At 40.5% G+C, this 9,497-nt stretch overlaps 1 long non-coding RNA gene across 1 annotated transcript in view; it reads right to left on the bottom strand.

The window, feature by feature from the left end:
* Positions 1-978: 978 nt before the first annotated feature.
* Positions 979-9,497, bottom strand: part of LOC122542770 — a 10,051-nt gene continuing 1,532 nt past the window's right edge. The window contains exons 2-5 of the long non-coding RNA XR_006309863.1: positions 6,698-6,722; positions 5,492-5,545; positions 3,611-3,691; positions 979-1,004 (exon numbers count right to left, since the gene is read on the bottom strand). This is a non-coding gene — a long non-coding RNA (uncharacterized LOC122542770). The remainder of the gene's footprint in view (positions 1,005-3,610; positions 3,692-5,491; positions 5,546-6,697; positions 6,723-9,497) is intronic.

Here is a 9,497-nt window from a genome sequence, read left to right as displayed (position 1 = left end):
AACCCGCAATACTTCCCATGATTGCAAGTGGCTGTATTACAGACAGTGGCCATTTAGCCCACTTTGTGCCAGCTCTCTGCTGGAGAGACATTGTTCCAATTCTTTTCTCACCCACCCCCTTCAGTCCAACTATGTGCCACCTGGATATCCTAACCTAATTTAGTCTCAGTTGCCAGCACGTGGCCCTATCCCTCTTAACCCTTCCTATTCATGTATCATCCAGATGCCTTTTAAAAGCTGTAATCGTTACCAGCTTCCACCTGGCAGCTCATTCCATACACGCATTACCCTCTGCATGAAAAATTTGCCCCTTGGGTCCTGATCTAGAATGGCACAGCATGATGGAATAATTAAGCCATTCCTACATGCGAGGGAATGATACCTGTTGTCTCATTTTACACAGGTTTTTGATTTGTCAAGGGTTAGCAGTGTTTGCACAATCCAAAAACAACAAAAAATGTCCCGATTGGAAAAAGTTGACTCGTCCTTTGTTTCATTCAATTCCTTTGCATATGTACTAGTTATGAGATAAACCGAGCGAGTCCAGGTACATTGTGGAGTGTCAGTGTCACTGGCCCTGGCCCCTGTACATACTAATCCGGAGTCACAAATTTGATTCTCTGGCCAGAGAGATGATCAAACCCAGAAGTAGTTATTTAACACTTGTCAATACCGCTTCAGTATTAGGACAGTGTGGCAACACAAGGGGTTCCTTGAAAGTGGACATAAAGGACGAGAAGTGTAGGGAGAAAATAGTAGCGCTTGGGACACAATTTTAATGACTGTACACGAGATAGCCTGTGCTAACCAGTTAGTAACCACTCTGGACTTTCCTGAAACAGCAGCTCAATATAATCAACATATTTAGCCACCAGTAAGTTTTAAAATTGCTGTCTCACCCAATGTAATTACAGCTTTTACTTTTTGTTAGAGTCGAGAGCTGCTTGAATTTTTCTAAAGAGTTTGTCAAGCTTGGAACTGTTGTCAACAAAGCCATCTCCTGTCTGTGGAGAAAAGAAAAAAATGCATTCATTGACTGAGTTCATAGGAATGGTTTTTAAATTGGTAAAAAGTTGATTAAGTTTAAAGTTGGAACAGAAAAAGAGAGTATAAATAGCAAACAATTCTAACTTGGAATTTAAAAAAAATTAGGTTTTTATAGTACTGATTTTTTTTCCCCAACCATGTACTGGAAGTACAGGGAGGGTCTGGGAAGGGGAGAGACTAATCAATATTAGTGAGTTTTGAAGAAAAAAAACGTTAGACTCAAGTCAACCCTATTTTAAAAATGAAAAATCTTTTGAAAGTGAAGGGATACTTTTTATTTTAAAAAGGAAAGAGTTTGGACAGTAGAAAAGATTAGTTTTGCAGTTCCAGGACCTTTATTGAAAGCTATCTAAAATACTCATCTGCAGCCTGACTTCTGAAATGGATCAGGTTTGTTTCATATAGAGTGAAATGCTTCCTTAGGGTGGGTTCAGGGCTGACATTGAAGTTCCAGCTGATACTAGAGGGTCACAAGCTCTATAAAGAGGCATCAATGGCTATTGGGGAGCTCTGACTTTGTCCCCACCTGAAAGGCTTCCAATTTCTACCCACCCCCTCTTGCCAAGGAGAGGTGACAATTTTTGAAGCCTCAAATGGGATTGAAGAAATAAATTTGGGAAGAATCGTCCCAGTGGATAAAAGGCCCACAGAAACATCACTATAAAATTTAGTGACAACTCATTCAAGGCTATCAAAGTTTGCTTGGAGCAAAAATATTTTGCGTGGGAACATTTTCACAACTAGACTTAGGTAATCACATAATGAAGGAGTGAGCCAGTGTGAAGTCCTCTAGTGCATTCCCCACCAGGAGAACATAAGAGGGAGTCTCTATTACTTAGTGAGATAATTTGCAAACACTGTATACTCATGTACAAGTTGAATTGAGTATTTTTAAAGGTTCAGTTTAGAGGGTCAACTAATATACAGACAAAAAAGTTGTGCTGAAATTCATGCTGCAGTTCAAAATATTGAATTCTTAGCAAAATTAGATTTGATCACAATCAATCCCAGGTAAAGAAAAACAATGAATTATGGTAAAGGCAATTATTGGGTAAAGATACCAGTATGAAAATTTAACAAGTCAAAGATTCATTGAAATCCTGCAAAACACACTGTTCAACATAGTCATGGCCTGGTATAATGGCACACTTAATCAGAATGTAATATTCATCAAGTGTCTTGAACTTTCTTGCCAAATTCTTCCATTTCCTTCCCATTTACTCTTGTCTGTTAGTTATGAACCTCAGCAACATTAACAAATTTGTCAAAGAATTGACGATATATGTAGCTAACATAGCTCACTTATATTCAGATATAATGGCACAATTAAAATTGTAACTTAACATGGACAGACTGCCAAAGACAATGTGGTAAACAAACAAATAGCAACCAATAGAGTTAGAGTTATCAATATGAATGTATGTGATTTTGTTTAAGTGGGTTAATGGAACATGCAGTTTCCTTTGTAAGAGGTTTGTAACGGAATCTAGTAGGGTTGACTTATACACAAGATATGGAAAATAGAAAAGAGTTTTCAGCCAAAATAAGGAGTCTATTTGCATTTGAGATCAATCTATACAGGAGTCTATGGTAAAATGCAAAACTCATGGCAACACACTGGATAACTGAAGAGTGGGATTTAACTGCTCCTCAGCATGTAGGTGTCTGCTGGTCTTTATTGCCTATCCCCAGTTGCCATGGTAGTGGTTTCCTCTTGATGTGCTTTTGCCATCTAGCCTAAAATCAGTCAAGAACTGACTACAAAAAAGCTAACACCACACCTTCCAAAAAAACCAAGAAGTCTGAGTAAGCAAAGCAAGAAACCTCAAAACTGCATTTGTGAAACAGGTGTTTAAAGACAAAATGTCCTGGACATTTGATTCCAAGTTTTGAAAAGTAAATATGGAATGTCAAACTGCCAGGGTGGGATTGGAACTGATACTTTGGATTAGTTTCATAGATAGGATGGCTGTGGTTAGCACTGCTGCCTCATGTCAGGGACCCAGGTTTGATTCCACCCTTGGGTGACTGAATTTCCATGTTTGCCCCATGTCTTCCTGAGTTTCCTCCTACCGTTCAAAGATGTGCAGGTTAGGGTGGATTGTTAAATTGTGCATAGTATCCAGGAATGGGCAGGCTAGGTGGTTTAGCCATGGGCATTGCAGGGATAGGGTGGGATGTTATTTTGGAAGGTCATTGTGGATTTGATGGGCTGAATTGCCTACTTCCACACCTTAGAGATTGTAATGCTTCTTCAAAAATTTCATTTGTTTCTAGTCAGTGGTTGATGTGTCACATTTCAAACTTGTGGTCATTCATTAATGAGGCAAGTTAAAAGGCATCCCTGTCAGCTTAAGCACTATTTTTGTGCTAAATCCAGAAGTAAATGTTCAACAGGAGTGTGCAGCAAGGAGAGAATGAAAAGATTTAAACTCTATTGAGAGGTGTAGACACCCAATAAGCAGCCCAGGTATCTTCAGCTCTCAGTGAAGGATTACACAGCACAATCCTATGAATCCACTGGAGAACCCCTATGTACAAAGGCAGAAAAATATTTACTAACCAGTTTAGAATGCAGAAGCATTTTGGAGTCCTGCAAGTAAACTTCAAAATCATCTGTTTTGCCTGAGACTTTAGTTCCAGTCTGAAGAGAACAAATTGAAATAAATAATACATCAACTCCAACATTTTTTGAAAAAAAAAAATTGAATACCTTGTATAATGTTAAATCAACATCTTACACTGGGAGAGGACCCCGGTTTTGAAATGCAAAAATCAAAAGAGTCAGCAATATTGTAAAAGCAGATATTTCAATTGATCATCAACTTGATTTAAAAGTTCTGAAGTGTTTAGCAAAATTTGTCAGAACATGAATCATGTATCTACATAGGTGTCCACTCATCCTCATTTGAAATTTCCTTTTAGGCTATTGAAAATTTGTAATGTGGCACCAGAGTTAACACAGTGTTTGCTTTGGTTTTAGACAGTGTACTGTTCAATCTAGTTTTCAAAAAACTCAGGTGGAAGAGGAATCCAAAGGAAACCAAAGCATTTATTAAAATGAGTATTTAACATTCTATCCACAGAACTTTTAGCTGTCACACCATTTTGTTAGTGCTGTCTCTAGGACTCTGCTGAGAAGTCAGCAAGGAGAGCATGAGAGAGAGAGAGACTTAAAAAGCACTACGACTAAAGACGATGTTTAGAAATAAAGTTAAGATTTGTAGCTCAGGTGCTCGTTGTGGTTCTGTTTGCCGAGCTGGGAATTTGTGTTGCAGACGTTTCATCCCCTGTCTAGGTGACATCCTCAGTGCTTGGGAGCCCCCTGTGAAACACTGATCTTTCCTCTGGCATTTATAGTGATTTGTATCTGCCACTTCCAGTGTCAGTTCCAGCTCTCCGCTGCAGTGGCCGGTATATTGGGTCCAGGTCGATGTGCTTATTGATCGAATCTGTGGATGAGTGCCATGCCTCTAGGAATTCCCTGGCTGTTCGGCTGGTCCTATAATAGTAGTAGTGTTGTCCCAGTCGAACTCATGTTGCTTGTCATCTGTGTGGCTACTAAGGATAGCTGGTCATGTTGTTTCATCAACTAGCCACGAAACAACATGACCAGCTATCCTTAGTAGCCACACAGAGATGACAAGCAACATGAGTGAGTTCGACTGGGACAACACTACTATTATAGGACCAGCCAAACAGAACAGCCAGGGAATTCCTAGAGGCATGGCACTCATCCACAGATTCAATCAATAAGCACATTGACCTGGACCCAATATATTGGCCACTGCAGTGGACAGCTGGAACTGACAACCGGAAGCGGCAGATACAAATCACTATTAATGTCGGAGGAAACATCACAGAAGTGTTTCACAGGAGGCTCCCAAGCACTGAGGATGTCACCTAGACAGGGGACGAAACGTCTGCACCACAAATTCCCAGCTCGGCAAACAGAACCACAACAGAAATATTAAAGTTTGTTTTGTCTCAGACAATTACAACATTTATAAAAGGCATCCAGCTGGGAATATGAATAGGAAGGGTTCAGAGGGATGATGGGCCAACTACTGGAAAGTGGGACTAGGTTAATTCAAGATCCCTAGTTGGCATTAACAAGGTGGACCGAAGGGCCTCTGTCTGTGCTGTATAGGTTAATTGTAAGCAGGCAGATGCAAGTCAAACTTTTTACATTTCTATTAGCAGTTGTGGTGTGAAAGCACCCAAGGCACTTTATAGGACTGTTATCAACCTGAACTTGGTATTAGGCTAGAAAAGATATATTCTTTAGAACTATATTAACTGGTCAATTTTTGATCAAGGCAATGAGATTTACTGAAGTCCAAGTGTCATTACTAGTGTTTGTTTTGAGAAAAAGTTCAAAGTTAAAACAACATTAAATAGCAATCAACTCAAGCCGAATATTTTCGGTCAAGCCTTCACTTACGATTTCCAGTTGATCTGGAAATTCTTCCTCCAAGTCCTTTTTCAGACTTTGGAACTAGAAGGAAATAGATTAGATTAGATTACTTACAGTGTGGAAACAGACTCTTTGGCCCAACAGGTCCACACCGACCTGCTGAAAAGCAACCCACCCAGACCCATTCCCTTACATTTACCCTTTCACCTATCACAATGGGCAATTTAGCATGGCCAATTCACCTAACCTGCACATTTTTGGACTGTGGGAGGAAACTGGAGCACCTGGAGGAAACCCACGCAGACAGTGTGCAAACTCCACACAGACAGTTGCCTGAGGCAGGAATTGAACCTGGGTCTCAGACACTGAGGCAGCAGTGCTAACCACTGTGCTGTCCACCAATAAGGATTCAATCTTTAAAACAAACTCTTGAAAGCAGTTATTTTAAATAAGTCAAAGTATTTTAAAATTATGAATACTGATTAAAATTAAAACTGATTTGAAATAAATATATTCAATGTTTGTTCACAGAAGATGAGCACTATTTACAGAACACAAAACTTGAATTTATGTAGGGACCACCTCAAGATTTCTCACCCACTGAGAAGTCAGGCCAGTAGGCTGAAAGGCTTTCATTTACTAATGAAGTGGGAGCTGGAGGGAGTGGTTTTGATTCCTTGAACCTGCTCTACAAGTCAATACAATCATAGCTGATCTAATACATCCCTGGATTTGTTAATGCCCTAAATGTTGATCAGTGTTAGAAACTGAGATTGCTCACTGGGCTAAACAATTTTCGAAGCCCTTTAAAATTAGCAAATTTCTCTATCTCCATGCAATTCACTCCCCCTAAAGCTTGCAACTCAAATTCTAAAGCGCTGTAATGTTAAGCCTCTTAATTTTATACATTGCATTTACAGCAGTGTGAAACATTATTTTCATTCCTGGAATCTAAGAAGCCCTTGCAGACAGGTAAAGTTACTCTTCTTCATGAGACGGCTTAACCAGTGGATTACAATGCCTCAGCAAGAGATCTTAAGGACAGTCCTTCAAGGTAACCTCAGTGCAGGAATTGAACCTACACTTTTGCTATTTCTGCATTGTAAGCTACAAGTCCATCCAACTAAGCTAACCAACTCAATAGAGGTACAGGCAGTAACAATGCAGTACTCCTTTTTGCACTGTTGACTAAATAAATTTGACAGTTTTACATAAAGACTATAAATTGCTTACCCGTGTCTCATAACCTCAGGAGTTACTAGAGCAAGAAGAAAAAAAATTAGTGAGATAAACACAATTCTTTAGGCCATGAATTTTAAATTCATTGAAAAATTTGTCCCCCTGGATTACTCGCGGTGCTACAAGCTAATGAAGTCGGGAATAGGAGGATAGAGCAGAGAATGCATGGCTGAGGAGCATATGTATGGGAGAAGGATTCACATTTTGTGGATCATTGGAATCTCCTTTGGGGTAGAATTGACTTGTACATGGACAGATTGCATCCGAATTGGAAGCAGACTAATACTGGCAGGGAGATTTACTAGAGCTGCTCGGGAGAACTTAAATTATAAAGTGGGGGGGTTTGTGGAAGAACCCAGGGAGATAGTGAGGAAAGATCAATCAGAGACTGGTACAGTTGAGAACAGAAGCAAGTCAAACAGTCAGGGATAAAAGCAGAGAACAAAAAAAGGTAGGACTGAAATTAAACTGCATTTGTTTCAAAGCAAGAGGCCGTACAGGGAAAGCTGATGAATTCAGGGCATGGTTAGGAACATGGGACTGGGATATCATAGCAATTACAGAGACATGGCTCAGGGATGGACAGGACTGGCAGCTTAATGTTCCAGGATACAAATGCTATAGGAAGGATAGAAAGGGAAGGAAGAGAGGAGGGAGTGGTGTTTTTGATAAGGGATAGCATTACAGCTGTACTGAGGGAGGATATTGCTGGAAATACATCCAAGGAAGTTATTTGGATGGAATGAGAAATAAAGGATGATCACCTTATTAGGATTGTATTATAGACCCCCTAATAGTCAGAGGGAAATTGAGAAACATTTGTAAGGAGATCTCCACTATCTGGAAGAATAATAAGGTAGTTATGGTAGGGGATTTTAACTTTCCAAACAGACTGGGACTGCCATAGTGTTAAGGGTTTAGATGGAGAGGAATTTCTTAAGTGTGTACAAGACAATGTTTTGATTCAGTAGGTGGATGTACCTACTAGAGAACTTGACCTACTATTGGGAAATAAGGCAGGGCAGGTGATCGAAGTGTCAGTGGGGGAAGCACTTTTGGGCCAGCGACCATAATTCTATTAGTTTCAAAATAGTGATGGAAAAGGATAGAATTTAAACTTTCAGATCTGGTCTAAAATTGGAGGGAGACTAATTTTGACAGTTATGAAACAAGAACTTTCAAAAGCTGATTGGGGGCAGATGTTTGCAGGTAAAGGGATGGCTGAAAATGGGAAGCCTTCAGAAATGAGATAACTAGAATCCAAAGTATATTCCTGTCAGGGTGAAAGGAAAGGCTGGTAAGTGTAGGGAATGCTGGATGACTAAAGAAATTGAGGGTTTGGTTCACAAAAAAAGAAAGCCTATATCAGGTATAGACAGGAGAGATTGAATGAACCCTTAGAGTATAAAGGCAGTAGGAGTATACTTAAGAGGGAAATCAGGAGGCAACAAGGGAACATGAGATAGCTTTGGCAAATAGAGTCAAGGTGAATCCAAAGAGTTTTTACAAATACATCAAGGACAAAAGGGTAACGAGAGAGAGAATAAGGCCCCTCAAAGATCAGCAAGGCAGCCTTTGTGTGGAGCCGCAAGAGATACTAAACGAGTATTTTGCAGTGTTTACTGTGGTGAAGGACATGGAAGGTATAGAATGTAGGGAAATAGATGGAGACATCCTGAAAATGTTCATTACAGAGGGGGAAGTGCTGGATGTCTTGAAACACAAGTGGATAAATCCCCAGCACCTGATCAGTTGTACCCCAGAACTGTGGGAAGCTAGGAAAGTGATTGCTGGGCCTCTTGCTGAGGTATTTGTATCATTGATAGTCACAGGTGAGGGGCCAGAAGACTGGAGGTTGGCTAATGTGGTGCTACTGTTTAAGAAGGGTGGTAAGGACAAGCCAGGGAACTATAGACCTGTGAGCCTGACTTCAGTGGTGGGCAAGTTGTTGGAGGGAATCCTGAGGGACAGGATGTACATGTATTTGGAAAGGCAAGAACTGATTAGGGATAGTCAACATGGCTTTGTGCGTGGGAAATCATGTCTCAAACTTAATTGTTACTTCAAAAAACCTCAGGATTGAAGAGGGCAGAGCAGTAGATGTGATCTATATGGACGTCAGTAAGGCATTCAACAAGGTTCCCCATGCGAGACCGGTTAGCAAGGTTAGATCTCTGAATACAGAGAGAACTAGCCATTTGGATACAGAACTGGCTCAAAGGTAGAAGATAGAGGGTGGTGGAAGAGAGTTGTTTTTCAGACTGACCACTGGAGTGCCACAAGGATCAGAGAGGGTCCACTACTTTTCATCATTTATACAAGTGATTTGGATGTGAGCATAAGAGGTATAGTCACTAAGTTTGCAGAGGACATCAAAATTGGAGGGGTCATGGACAGCAAAGGAGATTACCTCTGATTACAATGGGATCTTGATCAGATGGGCCAATGGGCTGAGTAGCAGGTGGCGTTTAACTGAGATAAATGCAAGGTGCTACATTTTGGGAAATCAAACTTTAGCAGGACTTGTACATTTAATGATAAGGTCCTAGGGAGCGTTGCTGAACAAGGAGACCTTGGAGTGCAGGTTCATAGCTCCTTGAGTCACAGGTAGATAAGATAGTGAAGGCAGCATTTGGTATGCTTTCCTTTATTGGTCAGAGTATTGAGTCCAGGAGTTGGGGGGTCATGTTGCGGCTGTACAGGACATTGGGTCGGCCACTATTGGACTATTGCGTGCAATTCTGGTCTCCTTCCTATCGGAAAGATGTTGTGAAACTTGAAAGGGTTCGGAAAA

This window comes from Chiloscyllium plagiosum, chromosome 41 (genome assembly GCF_004010195.1).
Source record: "Chiloscyllium plagiosum isolate BGI_BamShark_2017 chromosome 41, ASM401019v2, whole genome shotgun sequence".
Lineage (NCBI taxonomy): Eukaryota > Metazoa > Chordata > Chondrichthyes > Orectolobiformes > Hemiscylliidae > Chiloscyllium > Chiloscyllium plagiosum.
This window is presented reverse-complemented; position numbering and strand designations above follow the sequence as displayed.